Source organism: Electrona antarctica, assembly GCF_951216825.1.
Source record: "Electrona antarctica genome assembly, chromosome: 19".
NCBI lineage: Eukaryota > Metazoa > Chordata > Actinopteri > Myctophiformes > Myctophidae > Electrona > Electrona antarctica.
In genome coordinates this window covers 14,734,091-14,750,833 of record NC_136800.1, presented here as the reverse complement: position 1 = coordinate 14,750,833, position 16,743 = coordinate 14,734,091, and the positions used below count along the sequence as shown (strand labels likewise).

The 16,743-nt window shown below is 40.1% G+C and overlaps 1 protein-coding gene across 3 annotated transcripts in view; it reads right to left on the bottom strand.

Annotated features, from left to right (window-relative positions):
- The window catches only part of LOC306912510 (holocytochrome c-type synthase-like), a 38,810-nt gene extending 22,298 nt beyond the window's left edge, over positions 1–16,512 (bottom strand). For all 3 annotated transcript variants that reach the window (XM_079488789.1, XM_079488792.1, XM_079488794.1), the window contains exons 1-2: positions 16,492–16,512; positions 16,253–16,364 (exon numbers count right to left, since the gene is read on the bottom strand). The gene's annotated coding sequence lies outside the window, so the exon portion shown is untranslated. The remainder of the gene's footprint in view (positions 1–16,252; positions 16,365–16,491) is intronic.
- Positions 16,513–16,743: the final 231 nt, after the last annotated feature.

The following is a 16,743-nucleotide window of genomic DNA, read 5'->3' as shown; positions in this document are numbered from 1 at the left end:
GTCAGTTGATGATAAGACTAATACAATTTTATTTCTGTATAGTTTGTCTGTTGTGAGTATATGGTATGTAACAGCAAACTAATTGCTATTACTCCTGCTTGTTCTGATACAATGGCAAATAATTACAACATAACATTTGTTCCAATCTAGATAATTGCATGTGTAAAAAATTACTCATGCACAAACTTGGACACATCATCTGTGTTGTAATTTGGAATCATTGGATGTTTCTGGGTCTTGCAACAGACACCCTCCTCCAGGCAACTCGACTAAGGCTGAGCAGACCCCACCCTGTGCCCAAGTGGCATGCTACAGCCCCCACTGTCTCTTGTGAGACTGTCAAGTAATCTAGAACTCTATTCTGAGAGTGGAGGCAGTGATGTTCACTGTAGGTAGGCTACCACAGTAGCCTACAGACTCACTAGCGTTTATAAAATGACCATAATGCTATGGTTGTTAACAATATGATGCTGACGTTTTCACAATTCATATAAACAATAACACAGTTATACCATTGGAATTTCCAAGTCCTCAATAGCTCCTAATACTATAATCTAATCTGATTATTATGGCTTTAACAAACAAAAATAAAAACTAGACGACGTAAAGCGCGTGTTTTATTTTGTTGTTTCCTTTGTAAAGCAATTTGTAACCGGTTTTGAAAGGTGCTATATAAATAAAGTAAGCTCTCCGTCTATGGAACCAGATGTGTGAATTCCAGGGATCACAGTTTGGTCTGCATTTGACCTTTAACCTATAGTGTGTAGGTCTTCTCTTCGAACTCAATCCAACAGCATTTACTGATCCCTTGTGGGTGTTCAGCCCAAACAACTTGGTTACAAACATGACGTCCACTGTTTCTTACTGTGATGTGATGTTAATTAAAAACATATGTTGTCTTAATGAGCTTCCCCTCTAACACTGCTATCCTTCGAGCTTTTATCCCCACCCTCCCTGCCACGGTATCGGGAACAATGACTCATTCCCCTCTTATATTTAAGGGTGTATACAGTACAAAAGTGCTTAAGTAAGCTTAGCATGCTTAGATAGCAATGCTAATTTACAAATGTGTGCAAGTTTATTAAAAAAAAATTGTTAGACAAGAAAATGTTAGAAAATGTGTCATCTTCCATTTGGGAATGGGGATGATTGTTTTTTTATGCTCTTTTTGAATACCATACTATTTAATTGTGTGTGCACAGTGTGTATTTTACTGTTATAAAGCTCTGACAGATATAAAGCGTTGATTGTCTTGAGCACTTTCTATCCGGGAGGGCATTGGGTTATATTTTCCTGCCCAGGCCACTAAAGGTGTAAAACAGCAATTTGCGAAAACCTGCTATTTAACATCTCTCCTTGTTTTTATACTATCTTTGCACATTGTCCCAGTTCAAATAAAGACATTAAAATTAATATCAGCTGGTTTGCAGGTTGAAACTTTGAAAAGATTTAGGGAACAGCGAGTGAAAACATTTGCCATATGACCTCAAGATTAATCGCACTCAATAGTCTGACGATATAGTACTGTGTAATTGTGATTTAAGAAACAATATGAAAGATAGCTGCGGCCTGTGGGCTACATTTTCCTTCTCCCTTGATGCCTTTTGATAATATACTGTACTTTTTATGTAACGGTCGGCAGAGTTTTGATGGGAACACAATGGAGAACAGTTTTCCAACAGCTGTGAGGTTCCTAGCTGGTCCCAAACAGCTGTCCTATTTAATGTACTCTAATGTTGTGGTCACACGGGCAGATGCAAAAGATACAAAGATGCAAAGCTACACAGCGTACTTGTAGCTTTGCATCTGTGTAGTTGAAGTTGAAACTAGCTCAACATTTTTGTAACTTTTACAGCAGCTACAAACGTCGGATACATCTTTTCATCTTCATGTCGCTGGCTTCCATTGACAATGAATGGTGGACTGTATCTTTGCATCTGTGAACCATAATTACCATAAGTTACAAAATGATCAGCTTTTGGATACTGTGAGACAAATGTAGTGTATTTTCCAGTTAGGAATCGAGCTCAGCACTCAACAACATGCTACAGCTTCAGCTTCACTGACTCCAAATGTTGTTTATAAGCGTGCAGTAAAGTCTGGGTTGGATTCCTCACTGATGTGAAGCAGCTGCCAGTGAGGTTTTGTGATGCTTTGTGTGGGGACACAATGACAATGTAAAATCCACTCGTATTACTCAAATGATCAAGACTGAGTGATTTTCCCTTTAAGGACATGACCAACTAGTCGAGCCGTTGGCACATAACTATAGTGTGTGAATCCCATGGCCTGTTATAGCGCCACTGATTTGGTAATTTTCAAGTGGCATATTTCTTCCTCTGCCTAGTGGGAATGTGCATGCAAGATTTCACAGAAATGTCACGCTGTGTTCATGATTTGAGGCATTTTGTTCAAAAGGGAGCATTCCTGCAAACTTTGGAAGCCAATCTTAGCCAATCAAAATGGAATATGGATAATGACTATTGTGCATTGCATGATGTTTGGACAAAATCTGTAGAAGTACTGTTAAAAAATGTGTTGTGCATAAATCGGCCGTCTCGTGGCGCTATAACAGGCCAATGTGAAAAATGTGGGGCAGAGGTTCTGCTCTGGCATCCAGGTAGTGTGTGTGCACAGTTTCGCTGGCATCATGCCAACGGTGCCGGAGATTAGCTGTCCACATACGGACACACACACAGACGGACACACGGATTCTAAACCCTTTTTAATTTCAAGGACCCCCAGGTTGCTATGCATGAGGCCACACACTCAGATTGGATACCATTTACCAGGTAGTTACTAGCCTTGCATAGTCATACTGGCGATGTGAGGCTAACACCTTTACACCATGGCTTTTAATTCCGTTTATGTGGTTTTGTTTGGTTTCGCTGTTATGTGTTCTTTTTTACTGTGTGGTTCTTGCTGTTGTTTCTACTGTATGTTTTAGCTTTACAGTGCATTTAGCTTTTTAACTTTCTGTACAGCACTTTGTAAACATTGAGTTGTGAAATGTGCTATTATAAATAAAGTGGATTGATTTGGATACAGCTAGTGTAGATAGTACATTATTCCAGTTGTAAATACCAACAGGAATGTTAACGTATACAGTGAGCTCAGTACTCAACAGCCTAGAGTATTTTGTTTCAGCCTGAGAGTCCTAATATTTAGAAAGTAAAACCACACAATGACCTTCAGGTCAAAATATACGTAAAAAGGGGGAATTTCCTTACAGTACATTTCAGTATGTCAGGTTATGTGTTACGTTTATTTAACAGACATTCTTACTCTGCAAAGAAATATAGAATTATAGATGTCCAAAACTCACAATAGCCTATACTGGTATATTTCATTCCTCTATTTCAGTCCTTTTTTAAATTCATCATTAGATCTCTGTGACACAACTTTCCTCTAAAGTCTATAGTATTGTTCGAGGGGTATCTTGGAATAATTTTGGTTGAACAAGAACAGCTCATCAGTGTCCCTCTCTCATGAAGCAGTGTCACTGGCAAAATTTACTGCATTCATGTGAAGCAGCTGCCATTTCTTTTTTATTGATTGAGTGCATGGTTGCATGGATAGGTACAGTACAAAACAAGGTCTGCTAAAAGGATGAAACCAAAGTGAGTGGCTGATAACAATCCCCAATAAATGAATCAGCCGCAACATAGTCAACAAAATGTATCACTCCCATCTAACCCTACCTCATGGTCAAGGCTTCACTCACACCTTTCGATCTAGCATACAACATTGATGCATGCTAGATGTAATCAAAGGGTAAGTGTCATGGCCGCCCCAATGCATTTCCAATGGAAGTCACATGGTTTGACACAACATTTTTGTTGTGCGGCTTTCGGCTGTGTTTCGACTGCCCCCCTCCCCCTCATACAACAAAAATGTTGTGTCAAACCATGTGACTCCCATTGGAAATGAATTGCGAGCTTGCATCAGTAAACAAGTCTCATGCATCAGATATACATCAATCTGTTGTGCACGTGTGAGTCAGGCCTTAGGCTTCACTCACACGGTAATAGTAAAAAATGGCAAATACTGTAGATTTAGGGATAAGGGTAGGGTCCAAATCAGCTCGTGCCAGACAGTTTTTAAGTTGCTTGATTCAGTAGTTAGATATTAGATATACTGTTTGTTTTGGTAGACAGGGCAGGGGTGTTTTTGGACTACCAAAACACAGAAATACATCGATAGGGCAAATGATGGGTAGAACATTAATGTATTTATATGCCTTTAATTCCTTAAAATGTAACTTGCATTGGGATCTACAGAGAGACATACGTAGACATAATAAACTCATGATTGGAAGTTATTTATATATAATTTTGTTGAACGTTTATTTACATTGTCCTTTTATGCATCTAGCATCTTCTACATGTAGCCGACCCAACCGGCCAATACAAACCCAGGGCTAGTTTTCTGAGATAGTAAAAAAGGAAACTATGTGGTCATTATATGTTTTTCCCCAGATGAAAGGGAGAATAACTTTCAGCTGGCATAGGTCTCCAATGAGGGAATTGCTGTTCCTTCCTAAATGTATCATTTCAGCAGTGATCTAACGAAGGGAATGAATGTTGCCTTGTTGCGTGTGACCTTTTGGCTTTTCCCAATATTCTTAAAATCATGAACTTCATGACTGTCATGACACTAGTCTATGCTTTATCTTTCGTCGTTTGAAACTCAAAGTATATAGTTAATGGCAATGTGGTCTACTTATTTAATCAAATCCAAATGACTGAATGGACCACCAAAATAAATAACAATTTATATTCACACAATCGTGTGTGTGTGTGTGTGTGTGTGTGTGTGTGTGTGTGTGTGTGTGTGTGTGTGTGTGTAAGCGTGCGCGTGCACATGGATTTGTGTTTGTGTGTGCGCGCGCGTGCACACGTGCGTGCACGTACGTACATACATACATACGTATGTACGTGCGTGCGTGCGTGCGTGCGTGCGTGTGTGTGTGTGTATGGATTTAGTGAGTCAAACCTGGCCCCTATGTGCACCAAAGTGCACTTCTCAGATTGTTTATCATTTCTGCCTGAATGTTTTCTGAGATGTTCCCACAGCTCAGCTACGATTGAACTGTTTTCCTCGTGTTTAGCGTCAGAAAAATAAATGAAAAAAAAAGAAAGAAAGAAAAACTATTGACATATGACTGGTATGATCCTGTGAGAGTTCTGAATGCCTTTTCTGGGATTCTGATACGTTGTGAAGTTGTACCAGGGAGATTCCTTCTACCCCGTTTCCTGGCCCCTCTCCCTTCTCCCCATGACTCTAGGGACAGACAGAGAGCAAAGCTGCTAATGTCATCATGTTGCATTGCAACACACTAGTCCTGAAAAAAGATCATGATGTCCAACTAAATGTTATAACTAAATGTTATGATAATTGAAAATACATGACTTTTTATAAAAGAGCAGTGGTATTAACCCCCATAACCCCCAAAACCATCAACAAAAGTATTAGAAACGCAGCTATACAAAATCTTTAGCTATCCCAGGGGAGTGGACCCACAGTGGTTCCCAAACCTTTTCCTTGCAATTTGAAACTGGCCCTCGTAAAATCTGAATCCCCTATACAGTATGTTTCTTTTCCCTTTTTACCTCCTTATATGATTTCCTGTTTTTGAGGGGCACTAGCCCCTCCTATATACAGGTTTAATGTTTGTCTTTAGTTCAATGTTTGTTTTGTAAACGCCATTGACAATGAAGGGAAATTTTACGTCACACCTCGTGACATCACGTCTTCATATATGGCCTTCTCCATATATGATGATCACGACACTGACTTCATCAAACCCTGGATACATGGAGAAGACTCACAGGCTCATCACCTAGATCTGCATATATGGATCAGGCCAGCAACTCTACATCTGACCTCAAACCTCAAACCCTTAGATCTCCTTATATGGAGCTGTCCTGTTCTGACATTTCATATGTTGATCCTTCCCGCTCCCGTCCTTCCTCTTCGATGTCTTCCTTTTGACTGATACCTAGGTGTCCATTCAACAGGCCACTCAAGACACTGCCCCCGCTGCCACCCTTAGATCTCCATATATGGAGTTGACCTGCGCTCCTTCCATATGATGATCTGACCTCATCAAACCCTGTACACTCAAGATACGCTCCATATGTCCAGACCTCATCAAACCCTGTACACTCAAGACACTGCCCCCGCTGCCACCCTTAGATCTCCATATATGGAGCTGACCTGTTCCAACATTTTGATCTGACCTCATCAAACCCTGTACACTCAAGACATGCTCCATATATGGCCAGTAGCCCAGTACAGAATTCATTCCATATTTTGAATTCCCCCCCCCCCCCGCGCCAAATGCTGCTTCTCGCCCTCAGGACGTCTTACTGGTGTTATTAAGATCTTGTTTTCTTATTAAGGCCTATATGTACAGTATTATGTGACATTTCTTGTCACATATATACGCTCCCTCCTTTTTAATTAATTTATTCATTTTGTATTCAATCTTATATTTTGTTGTGTTGTAATATTTATTTTTTGTTGTATATTTTGTTGCTTTGCTGTAGATTAGATTAGATTAGATTTAGATAATTTCTGTTTTGCCTCACAGTTTAATCAAATATTCACTTGAATGCAAGTTCAAGGTTCAAGGTTTAAGGTTCACTTTATTTGTCGTTTCACATGTTTGCACATATAAAACGAAAATCGTACCCAGGACCAGCAGTGTAACAGTGCATTAAAACTGAGCATTACGAAATATTATAAGCGGCTAAAGTGCATTTTATTGTTACGTTCTTAGTTTACGCATGATTCATGACAACTACTTTTTATATATGTGATGTATGCCATGCTTTTGTTATTGCTTAATGTAAGTCGCTCTGGATTAAGAGCGTCTGCTAAATGCCTAAATTGTAAATTGTAAAATTGTTCTTATTAAGGCCTATACAGTATTATGTGACATTTCAGACAACAGATTAGTACATGTGGATTTAAAATATGAATAGCCTATACGGTAATAATGGAAAAAGCTTTAGTAGCCTACAATCAATAATGTTCACATTATATTCTATTGGGATTATATTGACTGGATGACATTGACATAGTGACTGTTATTTATTGTATTTAGACCTGATTGCTTATTGCCAACACAATTATGGTTCCCATGCCACAAATAAGAAGTCAGTCTCCAAACACCTAGGTTCCAGTCATTTGTTCAGGCTTGTTATTTCATAAAGAATATTGCTCAAATAGAGTATATGTCCCCTCTTATCCTTCCATTAGTTTGAACAAATCATCCATTTATGTTTTATTTTATTTTATTTTATTTTATTTTATTTTATTTTATTTTATTTTATTTTTGTGAAGTAGGTAGGCTACCTACTTAATTTAGGCTAATCATTTACTTATACTTCTTTTTTGTTACTTGTATACTTCTAACAAAACTGAAGTCTGTGATGATTGATTCTTCATTTAAATGTCATGCTTCCGAAGAAGTCTGTGCTGTTGTATCTGTATTACTGTTAAATAGGCTACATTTCCTGGGTGAGTCTATCTATTAACCTATTCCCTACTTTTTGCCATATGGCCTCTTTTTTTCTAGTAATAGGCATGTGTCATCATTATCAGACATATTCTAGCTGTGACTTTCATAATCTCAGATACGTGTAGACCGCTATTGCTCATGTTTTACTCATTCCAGAAATCCAGGTGTTGCCGCCAGCCGGCGCATCCATCCGGATGACCATGTATGGACAACACTATGTCAGCATAATGAAACCTGATTCACTGTTTGTGAGATAGCATACAGCTCCATAGTTTCCTGTTCTCGGGAAAAAAGAAAACATTTATCTTTCACTCCCTGGTTGGTTTCAAACTATAAACAGACTAGGTTATTAGGTTTCCACATTTGCGTGGATTATGTAGAATATCAAACGAACTTCGCCGCTGTGTGTGCGCTAGACGCTTGTGTAAATTGTGTGTATATAGTCTGCTGCAAATGGCAGAAAACGCAAGCGGATCATAGAAAGATACAATAGAAACTTGCAGCTGCGATTCCAAGAAAACAAACGTACAAATCACGACGTAGTAAAACATAATAAGCCTGACAACCTAAATAAGGTTGGAAAATCAATCGCAAAAATGAACATGTTTCATTGTAGTGAAAAGCATATGCGTTGGCCGGGAATCGAACCCGGGTCAACTGCTTGGAAGGCAGCTATGCTCACCACTATACCACCAACGCTGACGTTCTATTTCACACCGACACATAACAACCTTTTCGGGTGGAAGAAGAAAAGTTACAGGGTTGATTCTCCGTTTTATATGATCAGACTGGACCCATCACTGGTCATTCCGTCAGTCAGTCATGGTATCAAACTGAACAAATCTTTGTACAGTTGTCACGATGAAGTCAGTAGGCGGGGCGGGGGACCACATGAGGAGGAGAAACTCCCTGGTCCCATGCTCCCATCACCCCACATTCCAACCGTCTCTTCTCAGGTTGTATTCGAACTTTGTAGGACAATCCACAACTTTCATCTGCAGTACAATCTCTCCGACCATTCCATAGAAATCCACACTAAACTACAAGACCATCGCGGAAGGAATACTTTTGGTAGAAACAGAAGAATACAAGTTCTTTCACCTGCGAAGTACAACGCATCGATCCGGTTTTTTTACGCAGTTGTTAGACTCGGAGCAGATATGGATTTCCTCAAGACTGTGATTTATCTTGGAACCTTGATGACGACAACTGCAGGTAGGATACATAATATCATACAGGCTACTTAATTACTATAGTCTATAACAATGTGATAGTAATCTACACTACACACGGTATCAGATAGATCGACAGGTCGACATGCAGATAGACAGATATCATGGTTAAATTGTATTTAGTAGGCTAATACACTTTCATTGGATCTTTTTTGTCCAAGGCAGTATGCAGAAGCAGTTTATTAACAAGTTGAACAAGGAAAAAGCCCATTTGAAATGATGTGAATACATTACTGTTACGATGATGTGTTATTACAACAGAAAGAAGAAAAGGAATAGGCCCACTATGGTCCTGTCTGTGTGGAGATTGGATGTGAACAGTTTGAAGGTCTTTGTTTGGAAGTGGTTTTCATTCATTTGCAGTGACTGTACATGAAGTTTGATCTGCAAATGACTGTAGCAGAATATATTCTGTATTCTGCTACAGACTGTAGCAGAATATATATATGGGCTATTTGGATAGTAGGCCTGTAGTGTTATCAGTCTGGCCTGCAGCTGTTGCCCATGCCCAGTGTGAGGTTCATGTAAGGAATGTGCTTTGCCCCCCCAAACCACTTCTGAGCACTACAAGCACAATGTGAACCATTCACTGCTCAGTGAACTGAAAAACCAGCTCCCCACCAAATTAATGAGGCTTTCGCTGCGGTTAACTACACAATATAAAGTACCCTACTTTCATCTTACTTTCCATGTACTACCATTATGCCATTAGGCAGGCATGGCAACTTACTGAATGTTGTATACATTTCTTCAAACTCACTGCTCTTACATAAATAAATAAAAATCACACCCATGTGAAGTGAGTGGTGCTCACTTCACATGGGTGAGTGGGGGTTCCCGGGGGGGGGGGGGGGGGGGGGGGGGGAGTTCCAGACCCACAGGAACGTACCCAGGGTGCCGGCCCGGTTCCGGCGAGCCGCCCCGCGTCCGAAACGGCAGAGAAATGACAGAGTTACCATGTGGGGGTCCCCGGGGGTGGGGGGGAGCTCCAGACCCCCAGGAACGCGCCCAGGGGGCCGGGACGGTTCCGGCGTGCCGCCCCACGTCCGAAACGGTTGAGAAATGACAGTTACCGTGTGCCGGTCCCTCTACTGTACCCTCTACTGTACTGTACTGTACTGTACTGTACTGTACTGTACTGTACTGTACTGTACTGTACTGTACTGTACTGTACTGTACTGTACTGTACTGGCACACCCGAAATCATCATAATATATACAGTTAATGTGTGTGTTAGGTTGCGCACAGGTGGTGAAAAACAACCATGCTGTTTTCGTGCTCATACCCAGCCAGCCAGGCAGGCAGCCACCCACACACATAACTCCGTAAGGGCACCACTCAAAAAGAAAGAAAATTTAGGTCAGTTAGGTTGATCCAGAAGATGGATGATGACTTAAACATAATATGGACAGACTGATGTAGGCCTATTCCAATACACATTCCTCTACCAGAGAGCTTGTTACAATTTCATTAGAGAATTTGTCTGGAGTTTGAAAACCTCGAGGGAGAAAACAGTCAAATGAATGTGTAATTATTAGATTTGTAGCCTATGCCTTAGCCTTCCCAGCTATAAAATGCAAGCCTACTTTTTGTGCAGTTCAGATGAGATTTGTTGTTGTATAAAGATGATTCTGCCCCCTCTTGGACACAAATGGAATGTATCCTGATGCTCTCAGTGAAGAGAAATCCCAGGGTGATCACAAAGATTAAAATAAACCCCTTTCACTATTAATTTGATTATACATGTGGTGTGAAATAGACTCCTCCCAATTATATTTGACAATATGATTTTGCAAGAGTGGCATACTATTGACATTGTTTTGAAGAACTCTTATGTAATATTAGCAATTAAAAACCGTACCTACCTACCTACCCAGTGCCCACCCATCAGTTTAAGAGTGTCCTGAAGTTTGTTCCATTTGTTTGTTCACTGTTCTTACGTGTTATATCTATGTGTGACTGTGAACGTGTTGAATGTTCAGTGACTTTTGGATCTAAAAGCTAGGATAAATACAAAGGAAGCTTACCACACACAAGGCCAGAATGGCCAATCCACTTTTTCATATTAAATGCAACGATGGGTGAGATAGCCATCACCAGTAATAAATCACAGAGCACTGTGGTACACTGCTTCAAGAGGCTTCAGCGTGGAGAGAAGCATGCACAGCACATCACATCACATCACCATAATCAAAGACAGACATTACAGATTGAACAATAGTCTTTCTTTCTATACTAGCAAGAGAAAAACAAGACTTATTTCTGTAGAGAAAACCAATCTGTCTCAGGGGTATCAAATTACATGAGAAAGAAATCTTTGTTAGCCGTGCACCCGGTAAACTATATACAGACTAGATTCGACTGAGTGCTTGTTTCTTTGAGTGGTGCAACCACTCCCTTACGGAGCTATGTGTGTGGGTGGGTGGCTGGGTGGGTGCGTCTGAGCACGAAAACAGCATGGTTGTTTTTCACCACGTGTGCAACCTAACACACTGTATATATGGTGATTTCGGGTGTGACAGTACAGTACAGTGACAGTCCTGTACAGTACAGGGTACAGTAGAGGGACCCCCACACGGTAACTCTTTCATTTCTCAACCGTTTCGGACGCGGGGCTGCTTGCCGGAATCGGGCCGGCACCCTGGGTGCGTTCCTGTGGGCCTGGAACTTCCGCCCCCACCCTGGGACACGGAGTTGCACCACTCACATCCCACGGGTGTGATTTTTCTCTTCTATTGGGATCAAATTCCATTACCTAATTTGCCAGATGAATTGTGACAATTTCTATACAGTATTTTATTCATGGTGTACAGTCTGAAGCCAAATGTACAGGGGATTTGTCAAAGATTAGATAGCCTGTTTTTCTACAATCAATCGATTTAGCTTGACTCACAATTATCTTAACCAACTTTACTATACTTCTCAGAAACTCTAGGGAAAAACCCTCTTTTCCCAGAAATGTTTCACATGTGGTATGTAACTGTTATTTCCTACATTGCACCTGGGAGTGCGTTTGGCATTTTTGTAACACATTGACAAAGATGATAGGAACATCAATCCCACTACACCCCAAATTTAGCCTTCTAGGCATTTTTAGTTACCCAAATAAACAAATATTTGTCAAATAATATTGAATTGATTTGACAGATGTTGCCCTTGCTGTAGTGAGAACATATTTTGTACTGACATAGAAATCTGATTTAACCCTTCTCAATGACAAAAACAGAAATGTTGCATGTGCCTGTAGTGCTTTTAAACCAGAGAATATCAGCACTCACAGAACCGTCCTTTAAGGCACTTTATTGTTTCATTATAGGTAGGTATGGTATGCTGCTAACAGACAGCATAACAACGAACGCGTTTCGGTGCCTGTGCCTGTAGTGAAAATAACATTCTTTGACAGATATGACAGCCTTTCTTAGTAAGTTGGAAACAGACTCCAACACAGAATACTTATTGGTGCTTTTATGGGATATTAACAAGATATCAGACCAAGGCTACAGGTATTATAACTAGGCCTGGCCTACTATACAGTCGTTATAATACTTGTACTGTGTTAAATGTACTGTGGTATAATTGTAGGATAAATACTGTAGTTATCTTTGTAAATTAACTATTTGACCTGGCCCAGTGTGAGTTGGCAAACAGCTCTACTTCATATACTTTACATATACACTACAGTGCAGTGAGACAGAGACTCAGGGAGACAATGAGTCAGGCAGCAAACAGCTGGATCTAATCATGCCAGTGGCACCCATGCATGGGTCATGTATAAAAACAGTACATGCCCTGACAAAGTACTAAAGTGAATACTGTTGGTTTGGAATGCTGAGAATGTTGCTGAAGAGAAAACATATTTTGTAGTAGATAAAGGCCTCATTTAATGAGTCAGGTTGCAGAGAAGTACATGAAGTAGTGTTACAAAACGGAGTAATGCGCTATTCTCCTGAGCTGTGTTTAATTTGTGTTCATTTGGCAGCATGACTAGATATAATGAATCAGTAGTAAGACTCATCACTACAACTGAAAAGATATAATCTATAATAGATACAGTATGCCTACATCCAGTAGGTTTTGTAAGATAAAAATGTATTTTAAATTGTTTTATCCAAGGTGAGGACTTTGATGTCAGAGCAGAGAATGTGCAGTGGGTCTCTCACAACTTTAAGACTCTCCTCACCTGGACTACGTCATCAAGTGACTACACATACACTGTCCAGTACACTAAGTGAGTACACAGCATGCATGCACATGAATGCACAGACATGCACGAACAAGCACACATACAAACTATGGCAGTCACGATCACTAAATATTAGTTGATTAATTGTCGTGTAAATAATTGCTATTAACAATTTCATTGATTATTTGGCTTTGAACATTGTAATATGTCAAATAACAATTACATTTATTTTTACTTTTAGGCTTGGTAAACAAAAATTGCACAAGGCAGATATGACAATTAACTTGCATATACACAGAAAGGACTGACAGTGACCGGTACCTGTCCCATAATCAAAATAGGCCAGAACAGGCTATACATTAAATCATTTTATAACTTTTTGAATAATAGTAAAAATACCAAATCTGCAAGTGTAGATCTGCTATTTGTCAATTACATTACACATGAATGAAAACGATTGATGATTATGCAAAAATAATTGCAATTATGCAAAATAATTGCAATTATGCAAAATAATTGCGATTAGGCAATGATGTAATAATCTTATTGTGTTACTAACTGTACTGTGTGATGTTGTAGGGAGGATGATGATTGGATGCAGACACACTGTATCACAACATCAGAGACAGAATGTGATATGACCAACCACCTTTTACCACTAGACAGGTAGGAGCCTATACATGTTCTATTATATTCTATTATATTATATTCTATTCTATGAAGAATATTCACACCCCTGTGGCTACTGGCCTGTATCCAGGCTCTAAAATGAACTCTGCTCTTGTGCCTCACACACTTGGAACAAATTGCAAAATTGAAACGTTGCCATTGAGGCAACTTCAGAATGTGATTTTCAATGCTATAGCATTGAACTGCAATTTTACGCAAATCTTGTTGTTTTCCTGAAAATCAGCTGTGCTGAAAATAAGGGGCTTTCTTGTTCAATGCATTCCCGTGGTTTAACTACAGTTTGAATGATCGTATCTGATAACCAGATACAGCTGTAAAAGCACTTCTTTGTTTATGTGTGTGGCTGTGGCATGCACTTTATTTGGGCAAGGCTTAGAGGAGAGGCTAGAAAGCCTTATTAGTTCATCACTTGGCCGACTGAAAGAAGTGCCTCATTGTTACATGGAACAGGAAAATGTTTTTTTCTTTGTTTAGTTGTCTTTTGCCAGGTTGTTACTGATGTTTATCCCTTCAGCTGAGGTAATAAGGAAATGTTTCCATTTCATACAAATCACATGATTGTGAAAGTGTGATTGTCTTCCAGTCAAAGTCTCAATTAAATTAACACCGATGATTTTACTTAGCAGAGAAGTGTGTGACTTTTTGCTGGTCTTACCATTGTTTCTTAGACAGTTGTTTTTTACTCCCACTTTTCTGAATAGGCAAATATCGAAATAGATCATGCTAGAGGTAGAAGAAAATCTGATTTGTTAACTGCATTTGAGGATATTTGACATCTGGGTATTATCATACTGTATTCCTATTGGACAGGGCCTGGACTGCTGACATCCTATCAGAATCCTCTGATAGCTATGATGAGGATCTTCCTCACACCACGTCTGAAGAGTTCAACCCTTATAAAGAAAGTAGGTCCACACACACGTCATGCACACACACACTTGTAAAGGCACACGCGGCGCACACACACTTATCAATTTGTGCCTGCCTGTGTGTGTGTGTCAGGTCAGATCACTGCGGTGTCATTCAATGCGGAGCCTATAGAAAACAGCGTGATTCTGAACATCAGCGACCCCATCACAAGCCTCACCAACAACCACGGGCAGCCGCTCACCATCAGAGATGTCCTCAAGCAGGATCTCAAGTACAAGATCAACTACAACAAGGCTGGAAGTACTGGAAAGGTATTATACTCTACACACAATTCATGCCGATCCATAACCCAAGTATAATCAGACTATTTAATACATTGGCTCGTTATGTCTAGGGGCCTTAAGGGGATTATGAATTGGCTATGCGATCTGCGATGTATGTTGCAACCATAGACTGTAAAAGTGAGCCCCATTGGTTTCTACACTATAGACCATGTTGAAGCCACCTTTTGGACTAAGTAAAATTCTCAGTGTTCATTTAACTCTGAAAGTGTACAAATAGAAGCAAATTGACCCAAATTGAGGACTATTAAAGGTCCATTTTGTTCCATTGGTACACTCTCACTGTTACAGACCTGTAACGCTAAAGTTTCTTCCTAACTTACAATAATAATTTACCATGTTGTTTTACAGAGAGAGTACATATCAGACAGCAGTGTTGCAGTGGTGCCTAACTTAGACGCAGGACAGGGTTACTGTTTCACCGTGGCAGCATACATCCCGTCCAGACCCAAACATTCCCAGCTGGGAGCATTGAGCACGCAGCAGTGCACATCTACAGACAGCTTGGGAGGTAGACTGTGCTTTCTGTTATTGATGTATACATCCATCCATCCATCTTCAACCGCTTATCCGTAGTCGGGTCGCGGGGGCAACAGCTCCACCAGAGTGTTCCAGACTTCCCTCTCCAGAGCAACTTTAGCGACTTCCTCCTGGGGGATCCTGAGACGTTCCAAGGCCAGTGAGTCCATGTGCTTCCTCAAGTTCCTCCAACTGTGCCTTGGTCTGCCCCGGGGTCTCCTCCGAGTGGGCTGGCTGGCTCCTTTCCAGGCGAAGAAGCAGCGACTCTACTCCGAGTCTCTCCCGCGTGACTGAACTTCTTACACTATCTCTAAGGGAGATGCCAGCCACCCGTCGAAGAAAACTCATTTCGGCCGATTGTATTCGCGCCCTTATTCTTTCGGTCATGACCCACACTTACATTATACTATATACTGACTATACATTCTAAAAATTATATTAAAACAGCCCACACACACACTAACTAACAGGAGACCTGCTCCCTTTGTAGCACGCACGCACGCACGCACACTCACACACACAATGCATGTTATTGAGTTTGTAGATTGGCACGGGACACAATTATACTTAAAAAATATAAATCAGGCTTGACAGATTTCCAAGTGAAAATGCGATGCGACATGTTCGTCTTTACACTGACATTCGAGCACCGTGAAAACTATAACAATTGAATCAATTAATCACTTTCAATAGTTCAAATCACCAAGATATTATAATTCAGTGATGCAATAACTCAATTAATTTCAATATAAAGGCAAATACTCCAGCAAAATGCACCATAACCAAATGTACCATAAACCAAAACAAAATACCATAAACAAAATAACATAATTAGATCCCAAAGTAAATTATGAATGAAAACCCAAACAAACAATAAACAATCCTGTACCTCGCTCCGCTAATCAAGGGTGCTAATGGAAAAGCCACCTTGAACCTCAGGTACATCAAAGAGTCACGGCATAGCAGGCACTGCAGGGTAGGCTACACCAAACGAACAGGCACTGTGGATATAATAAACAACTTCACTCAACTGTCCACTTAAACTGCAAACATCTTACAGGTTTCAACATTACTTAAATAATTGAGTATAACATGAATGTTGCAAATAAACTATCAAACATTTCGTACTGTGTAGCGCTGTGAAGCAAACACATGCTGGTGTGTAATCTCTCCACCTCAGCAATGAGTGAGTGAAGCTAGCTGCTTCAGCTATGTGTGTATTCAGGTGCAGTAACAGGAAGTTTCAAAATAAAGTAAACCCAAATATACAGGAAGTTTCAAAATATAGTATACCAAAATAAGCAACGTAAAAATAAACTAACCTTAACTAAAGAAATGATGAAAAAATCAAGTGTCACAGACACTTACACTGACTCTGTT